The sequence below is a fragment of the Psammomys obesus genome, unplaced genomic scaffold, assembly GCF_907164565.1.
Source record: "Psammomys obesus unplaced genomic scaffold, mPsaObe1.curated_primary_1811, whole genome shotgun sequence".
Taxonomy (NCBI): Eukaryota; Metazoa; Chordata; class Mammalia; order Rodentia; family Muridae; genus Psammomys; species Psammomys obesus.
In genome coordinates this window covers 12,385,099-12,394,543 of record NW_026587216.1, presented here as the reverse complement: position 1 = coordinate 12,394,543, position 9,445 = coordinate 12,385,099, and the positions used below count along the sequence as shown (strand labels likewise).

Below are 9,445 nucleotides of genomic sequence, written 5' to 3'. Positions count from 1 at the left end.
GTGTGTGTGTGTGTGTGTGTGTGTGTGTGTGTGTGTGTGTGTGTGTGTGTGGCATGGAGTAGAGTGTGCTGTGAACATTTCAGATACTCACATGCTTCTCCACCATTTCCTCTAGTTCTATTTTAACCATAACTCTAGCACAAATGTCCTTATCAAGTGCTAGTAAAATAAACTCATATGGCCTGCTTCCTTAGTGTAAATTACCACTTCCCTTGATGAAATTTCCCCTGTTGTTTGTTGCTTAAATACATTTTGCAACTGAAAAGGAAATTACCATTCTCACCATGTTTTCTAAAAACCCAACCTACATGGGAATATATGCTCTGCTCTTCCAATGCAAGAAACTCCAGCCATGTATGAAGAAATCTTTTAGCTGTTGTAGACGGGATTCAGTTTTCTCTATAGCTGAAGTTCATTGTTTTTTGCAAATTAGCCACTATGCCATGCTTAATCAGTTGTCCCTATATTTTCTATACATACATGGCACTGGGTACTGTAAATAAAAAGAAACATGTACTCTGCTCCCGCATTTGTTTCTTGATGTAATAAAAAATGTCCTTGTGCAGTGTTCCAATAGTAAACTTATTTTCCTGCTTTCTTATGCTAAATCCCCACTTCCTTTGCTGTAAAAGCCCCTGAGCTGAATTGCTTTCAAAAGCTTCTCTGATTTTAGTAGGTTTATCCTATATTATATGTCTACATCTAAAGAAACTAAACTGACTAAAATGTTCAAACCCCATCCTGAAAGGCAAAGAGGATGGACATCAGAGAAGGAAGAAAACAGGAAACAAGTTAGGAACCTGCCACAAAGGGCCTCTAAAAGCCTCTGCCCTGCAGACAATCAAAGCAGATACTGAGACTTATGGCCAACTGTTGGGCAGAGTGCATGCAATCTTAAGAAAGAAGTAGAAAATAGTAAGATCTGGAAAGGACAGGAACTCCACAAGGAGAGCAACAGAACCAGAAAATTTGAACACAGGGGTCTTTCCAGAGACTGATACTCCAACCAAGTACCATGCATAGAGATAACAGAAGCCCTGCACAGATATAGCCTATGGCAGTTCGGTGTCCAAGTGGGTTCCATAGTAATGAGAAGAGGGACTGCCTCTGACATAAACTGATTGGCCTGCTCTTTGATCACCTCTCCCTGAGGGGGGAGCAGCCTTACCAGGCCACAGAAGATGACAATGCAACCACTCCTGATGAGATTTGATAGACTAAGATTAGAAGGAAGGAGAGGAGGGCCTCCCCTATCAGTGGACTTGGGGAGGTGCATGCCTGAAGAAGATGGAGGGAGGGTGTGATTAAGAGGGGAGGAGAGAGGGGTTTATGGGGTGATACAAAGTGAATAAAGTGTAACTAATAAAAGTTTAAAAAAAATATTTGCAGATGTATTGTTCACTCTGTTTTCCAATAATCCACGATCAATAGGAATGTATCAGCTGCTCCTCTGAGGCAAGCTGTTCAGAGGTGTGGGAGCCCACCCTTCATAAGCCCTGTTAACAGCATTCAGTCTTCCTCTGTAGAGCTACACTAGTTTTTGCTAACATGTCTCTGTGCAATGTCATCAGTTGCGCATGTATTTTATGCACATACATGATACTGTGTATATAATTGTTACATTCTCATAATCTGCTCCCCTATTCATTTCTTGTTGTATTAAAAAAATGTCCTTGTGCAGTGATTCAAAAATAATCTCATGTTCCTTACTTTCTTACACTAAATCACTCCCCTTGCAGTATTTTCCCTGTAGTGAATTGCCTTCAAATTTTTTTCAGTTGTAAAAGTACTATTGTATTCACTATTTCCTTCTTTCTTTCCTTCTTTCCATTGTTTTTTCTTTCTTTCTTTTTAACTTTTCAGTGATTCTTTGTGAATTTTACATTATGCATCCCAGTTCTCTCATCTTTCCATCCTTCCATATCTGCCCTTTGCCCTTGCAAACTCCCTCAAAAATAAAAATAAAATTAATTAATTAATAATAAAAATGCATCTTGCTGAGGAAGCTTCAAGATGCCAAGATGTAAAACCCAGTATACCCTTTTGCTCAACATTTTTTCTTGAAAATTCTAATTGCAATAAGTCATTGGCCTGATTGAGGCCTCTGGCTTCTGCTACCCTATCAACATTTGATCCTCACCAAAGATATCTTGTTGCCTTGTGCAGCTTTGGTTTTGCAACACTGGCCCCTTCATCTGGCTCCAGCAGTTCATAGATGTGGTAGTTGTAGGGGTACAACTCAAAGCTCTAGAATTGAGCTAGCCTGGTAGCTGGGTTGTCCAGCCTGCCAGCTGTCCTGCGCTCATGCCCTCGGGGCTGGCTCTTCATCACCCATGCCACCAGGGCAAGCTCTACTGGGCTACCCAGTCTAGATACAGGCCTGTTCTCCCAAATGCTGTAACTTGGAGAGATGGGTCCAGCTCTCCCAGCTGTTGCAGGCATTGAGGGACTAATGGGAATGTCCATCTCCCCCATGCTCACATTACTACATGGATAGCATAGGGTAGGGCAAACTCTCCAAGTGACACTGCTGGTGAGGAACATGGCCAGTTCTGTGCTGCTCCAGAAACAGCCGAGACCAGGAACATCCAAGTGGCCTTTGGTGGGAACATAGACCATGAGCATCCACACAGACCCCCCCTGCTGCAAGGCCATGGACCCAGACATGACCCTCAGTGGCAGCACGGGCATCCACATCACCATGGCCTCAGGTGATAGTGTAGGTGACTGACATCAGGCTGTCCCTCACCACTCTCCAGTTCTTCCTCTCATCATAGTGCACAAACCATTCTGCTTCTCTTTCTCTGCCATCTGCCAGCACATACTTGCTCATCATAGTGGCACCCACCTGTCTGCCCACCATCAGTAGGTATGTCTGGTGCTTATTTCTTATTCAATTCCAAAATGTTGTCTATTAGCATATCATTTCTGTATCTTGCTACATGATGCTGGACAAGTCGCTTAACCAATCAGAGTTCTGATTAGGCCCGCGTAATATACATGGCTGCATTAACATGTGTGTATGGTTAAGGTACATGAGTGTTTAATACACATGCCATCTGTATATGTGCAAATGTGTTTTGTGAATTTGTATTGAGTATATGTTAAATAACATACATGTATGGTAAACAGTCATGAATACTTAACACACATGCTGTCTATATCTTGCAAACTGGTTTTATACATTTATCGTCTGTGTTTGTACTAACATGAATCTTTGTTGACTATGTGACCTCTGTTGTAACAGGCACATGTGATGTCTGTGTGATGTATGTTACTCATACCTATGTGGGAAGTCTGTACCATGTTAACAGCTCTGCTCTCTAGAGTGAGAGATCAACTTGCCCAGCACCTGTGGTAGGAAAGCTTGCACATCCTGTCTCTAGAAAACATCTTTATTCCCTCTTGGCAACAGGCATATGAAGGAGCTGCTTTTGCTGGGTCTTGTGGTTTTGTAGTTCTGCCAAATTTCTAAGTTTTACTCATCACCTCTCTGTGTGATATGGACATGGTTTCACCAGTGGATTTCATTTGCCAGACTCCAATTACACTGCTCCCTGATGATAACTCATTCATGTCAGAGCATTTCATGTGCCACCAACTCCCTCCAGTCCTACCATGCCTGTTTTCAGCAGGGACAGAAGAGAAGACTTCAGGGACAAAACTTAAAACTGAGAATGTTTTCCTACTCCCAGAGAGTGTATTTTAACAACAGAACCTCAGTGAGTAGTGTGCTAATGGCTATAGAAACGAGAGGGAAGAAAAAACTAGAAAATCCTAAGTACTCCTGGGGGAACATCCAAACTATTTTGACATAAATTTGTGCACTACGTAGTCATGGAGCAGATGTCATCCAAAATAGCACATCCATGCTGGCCACATTTCCCAGGGAAGACACAAAACTCCAGGTAGCTGGATGCCATTATATGGAAGAAAGAGTTGAATCACTGGAAGAATGCAGCAAATGTTCTCCCCAAACTCCATGGTGGCTGGGAAATGAGACAAAGCAGACTGGTCTGGAGATGGTGATGCCACCAGAGGGACCTGCTGAATGTCATTGAAAATTCTTTCCTCCTGCACACAGTGACATGATAGCCTAAAACTTCTCGCTTCCTTCCACTGGCCGAAATTGTTTTTTTGTGCAATGATGAAAGTCAGAATTTTCAAATGAAGTAAATGCTGTCGGTTTTGTTCTCAAACACATATTGGTTTGAAATGAACAAATCAAAGATTATGGAAATGTAGACTTTGCAATTAATAATTAATAGCTGGCATGGCACCTAAGGCCTTTTTGCCAGTTGTGAAATAAAGTGAATGAGCAGGGTCTTTAACTGCAATCAGAGGTTTAAGAGGAACAGTCACCAGCCTCCCCTTCCAAATGGGTTATTGACTTAATCTAGAAACTCAAAGTGAGGGCTGGACACATAAATGTTTTATAGGTACCTGTGGTGGAGTCCTCACCCACAGCAACATAAAGATTAAAGGCTCTGTTTTTGGTAAGTTCAATAGCATCCATGGAGCTTGGAGAACAGAAGACAAAAGAGTATCATGCTATTAAAAAAAAAAAAAAAAAGATTGTCATGTTATTAAATAAGGCCTGGAACTTTTTTTTCTTTTTCTTTTTTGTAGATGACACTGCAATTTTATTCCTTCATATCTGTCACAGTGCTTATGGTGGCTACAGGGTCAAGGCTAAGAACATAGTCACATAAAAAAAGTTAAAACATTTTCCATATCCTTATCTAAACATTTTTTTCTGAAATGTTCTTAAAATACTTCCTTAAGTTTGCAACTGTATATCACAAAAGCTAGGACTAGAGTCTTGAGTCATCATTCAGGTCAAAAGCATGTCTTGTTTCTTTTTCAACACCGTATAAATTTCTGATGAAGATTGAGAACACACAAAATTAGACTGGTGAGCTTAGTTTAGCGTGATCTTTGTGGATAGGTCTATATTTCACAAACAAATCACAACGCACTCCTTGTTAACCTGATATACAAATACATCACTATTAAGTCATTACCTTTCTTTTCTTTGTCTCATATAAATATCACAATATAAATTATAGTACAACTTCAACAGCCCCACCATTTTTTCAAAAAGCCTAATGATTTAAAAGTCTAAGTTCTCATGAAAATTCCAAAGGCTCTCAGCTGTGGGCTCCTGTAAAATTAAAAATCAAGTTACATACTTTCTTATTCTAAGAAGGACAAAACAGATCACAGTTACAATCACATCAAAACAAAAGCGAACTGAACAGTGTAAATAGCTCAGTGTTTGACATCTTGGACTCATTCATGCTCTTCTGGGCTCAGTAAGACCTACTTTGCTTCATCCCTTCAGCTCTTCCATCCATCCACAGTACACAACTTATCTCATGAGCTCAGACTGGTTCCACTCCATACCTGCTGCTGTCCTTTGTAGTCACCCCATGAACCTGGTATCTCCAATATTTGGGGCTCTCTACTGGAACTGAAGCTATAGCATCACCTCTCATAGTGCCAAGCCTTAGCTGCTCTCCATGACCCCTTCAACCCTGTGGCTTTCACGTTGCCAAAAGTGGTACCATTCATTACTTACCAAGTATTTCTATTGCTAGGTCAAATTTTCAATAGCAGCTATTTTTGTTGGTTTCTGTTTAAGTAACTAACAAGCACACTATAAGATTACCTTCCATCGGTAGAGTCTACCCTCATATTATCATAAACCTGAAAGCCGATACCATTCTTCAATAGGGAATCCATAACTATTTGTACAGGAGGGAGCTGGGAGAAGTTCTTGTCTGTCATCAAGCAAACATTCTTAGCTCCCACATTCTGTTGATACTATGATAAAAATTAAGTTAGGCCTGAGTACACTAATACTGTCTTGGGGTTTTATCGCTGTGAAGAGACACCATGACCATGGCAACTCTTACAAAGGAAAACATTTAATTAGGGCTAACTTATGGTTTCAGAAGCTTAGTCCATCATTGTTGGGGCAGGGGCAGGAAATAGAACAGCATGCAGGCAGACGTTATGCGCCAGTGCTCTGCTGTTGTGTACACAGCATGTGACTCCACTCTGCTGCTGCAGAGCACAGCACATGGCAGGCCACCAAGTTGATCTGAGGTAAAGAGAGTGGAGCCATGTTTCCATTCCAGTTTTCAGAGCTGCAATAAAAAGCAATTCTCTCTGTGGCCTGGTAAGGAGGCTCCCCAGTCAGGGGGAGTTTTGTCAAAGAGCCAGCCACTGAGTTCATGTCAGAGACAGCCCCTGTTCTCATTACTAGGGAATCCACTTGGACACTGAACTGCCATGGGCTACATCTGAGCAACAGTTCTAAGTTATCTCCATGCATGGGCCTTGGTTGGAGTATCAGTCTCAGAAAAGACCACTGTGTCCAGATATTTTGGCTCTGTTGCTCTCCTTGTGGAGTTCCTGTCCTCTGCAGGTCTTACTAACTTCCCCTTCTTTCATATGATTCCCTGTACTCTGCCCAAAGTTTGGTTATGAGTCTCAGCATCTGCTTTGATACCCTACTGGGTATGAAGAGCTTAAGATAGCCTGAATATAACTCCATTTGGAAATAAAGATCTTGACTGGGAACTGAATTCAGGTACCAGAAAATATCACAGAGTGTACACCTGGCAGAAAACAAAGTTAACTCTCATAGCAACAGCCTCCAGGAAATATAACAGAATAAATGCTTCATAGAAAATAGAGACAAACTCCCTGGCAATAATCAATGGGAATCGGTTGAGAATCAGGTGGGAAAAATTCTCCCCAATGTTTCAGATATGGTTTAGAAAAATAGCCATTGTGATTATGTGCCTCAGAAAAGGTCACCCTGCCCTGCTAATCTTCACCCAATTCTGTAACCCAAGGCTTGTGCCCCCCTGCTTGCTGCCATGGAAACCCCCAGCTTACAGACTTTCCCTTTAAAAATCCTGTTCACTCAGAGCTCGGGGTCCCACTTCTCTACTGCTGTGCCAGTGAGACTTGGGTCCCGAGTTCGATTGCTCTCGTAATAAAGCTCTCTTGCAATTGCATCGAGTCGTCTCCTGGTGGTCTCTGAGGGTCCCATGAACCTGGCATAACAGGTAGTCTTTCAGAGGCCCTTTGTGGAAGGCTCCTGTCCTGTTCCCTGTTTTCTCCCTCTTCCAATGCTCTTTGTGTTTGGCTTTCTGAATGAGGATTGATCCTCTTACCCAGGGTCCTCCTTCTTGCTTAGCTTTTTTAGGTGTACAGATTTTAGTATGTTTATCCTATATTATATGTCTAATATCCACTTATAAGTGAGTATATATCATGTGTGTCCTTGTCCTTCTGAGATCCTCACTCAGGATGATCTTCTCTAGTTCCCACCATTTGCCATAGAGGAAGACTATGCAGCCAGGCTAGGGTCAGAGGGAAGGAGAGGAGGACTTCCCCTATCAGTGGACTGAGGGAGGGGTATGGGAGGAGATGAGGGAAGGAGGGATGGACTGGGAGGGGTTGAGGGAGAGGCCACAGCTGGGGTACAAAGTGAATGAACTATAATTTGTAAAAAAATAAATAATTTTTTTTAAAAAGCAGTTTCCTATTTCTCTTTTCTCAAACTCTTGTCTGCTTCTCTGTGCTTGCTCTCCCACACTGTTTAATTTAATTTTGTTCCATTTGTCTGTTAAATTTGATCCTAAGTTCTATTCTTTCCTTCCACGTGGAGCCTCTCAAAGCTACTTGCTCCTCCACCACCTCTCATGGCCTCTTACCCCTTCCCCACTCCTATAACCAGTATCCAAGATTCCAAAAGGTCATTCACTCTTCCCCTCCCCATTCCTTAATTGACTCTCACAAAAATCTACCCAAATACAAATCATCTCCTAATACCTACAACCTACTCTTATTTCTGAGACTATACTTTCTAACTCTTTTTCTGAATTGTTTATGATTTTAAAAAGGTTACATGTATTAGCGGTAACGGTGGAGCTGGAGAGTGTTGTGCCTTCTCCAGGCTGCACTGCAGAGCCACCACCAGTGAGGGGGAACTTGTGGCCCTTTTCCTAGGCCATGGCTCTTCCTGCCAGCAGACATCAGCCCACACATCCCTCTGTGTTTGTGGACTGATTTGGTGATCCACTGGGTGTCAGGATTTCTTCTGATAGCTTTATGGAATGGATCAATGAGGATAACCTCAAAAAATTTATATGTGGGGAATCTTCACCAACCCAGTAAGAATTCAGGACTCTCAAGCCCCGCAGTGGCATCCAGCTTTCTCCTCAGCAACAGACTGAAGGCTTCGGGCAAATTTTAGCTGGTTAACACCACGGTGGACAGGCTTGCCCACCTTGCCGTAAGTTGCATCCTTAGGAACTGGGCGTTTGTGGCCACCACGGCGGACACAGATCCTGTAAATAACATAACCTTGCTTGGCCTTGTATCCCAGCCTTCGCGCCTTATCAGGCCGAGTGGGGCAAGAAGCCCTGTGCAGCGCAGACAGCTGGGGGTACTGCCAGCAGCGGACCCTCAGAAGAAAGCGCATCGCGTCCCACTGCTTCTTCCTCCATAGCTCCTGGATGTATTTGTATGCACCCATCCTGGCTCACCTGATGGCTGCCGCCAGAGGAAAGGAAGAAGCCTTTCTCCCACCTACTTTCTTACTCTTAAAAATAAAAAATAAAAAAGAATACTTTTTCTGTACAGAAAAAAAATATCTTAAGATTACACTATAACTCACCTAAAATTTTGTGATTTACTATTGAATATAATGTTTAAAATCTAAGTTCAAACTCTTACACACACATACCACATGTTTGTGTGTACATATGTGTTTCTTACACATAAAAACACAGATGTTTTTAAATACTGCCACCTTAAGAGGATCACATGGCTTACAATCTGCCATGTGGCTACACCACCTGAAGAGGACCACGTGGTATGAAGCAACATTTTCAAAACTTCTTAGTCATAATTAACTCTGTTTATTCTATCTCCTTTTAAACTAATAAAACAAGCCTCACTTTAAATTGGTATGAATTTTTATATACATTCAAAATTATATTTTTACAACATGCACTTAATATATAATTCAACCCTGGTTCAAAATAATTTTGCTATGATGATGAAATTTTAAGGTTATAAAGGTCTACTGAGATTAATAAGCTAATTTAAAATGTATGTCTAACTGCTTATGTCTTTACCAGTTTCTGAATGAATATTGTTTCTCCTGCAACCAGCTGCTTGTGATCTGGGTTCACCATTAGGCTTTCTGGCCAATAAATTGGATACAATAAATTTAATCGTAATTTTAAATTTTTTATACTGTTCTACTGAATTACTGATTCTAAAACACATAACTCAGAGTTACTAGGTAAGAGGTTTTGCCTAGATACCCTTAAACTATGTGGTACGATTCCAAAGATACTCTAAATTGGGATATATTAATTTTAGAGACACTCATTTGTTTACAATGTTAAAACTTGGT

General features: G+C 41.5%; 1 pseudogene; it reads right to left on the bottom strand.

The window, feature by feature from the left end:
• Positions 1-7,932: 7,932 nt before the first annotated feature.
• Positions 7,933-8,603, bottom strand: LOC129673615 (60S ribosomal protein L15-like; annotated as a pseudogene).
• Between the last annotated feature and the right edge of the window lie 842 nt (positions 8,604-9,445).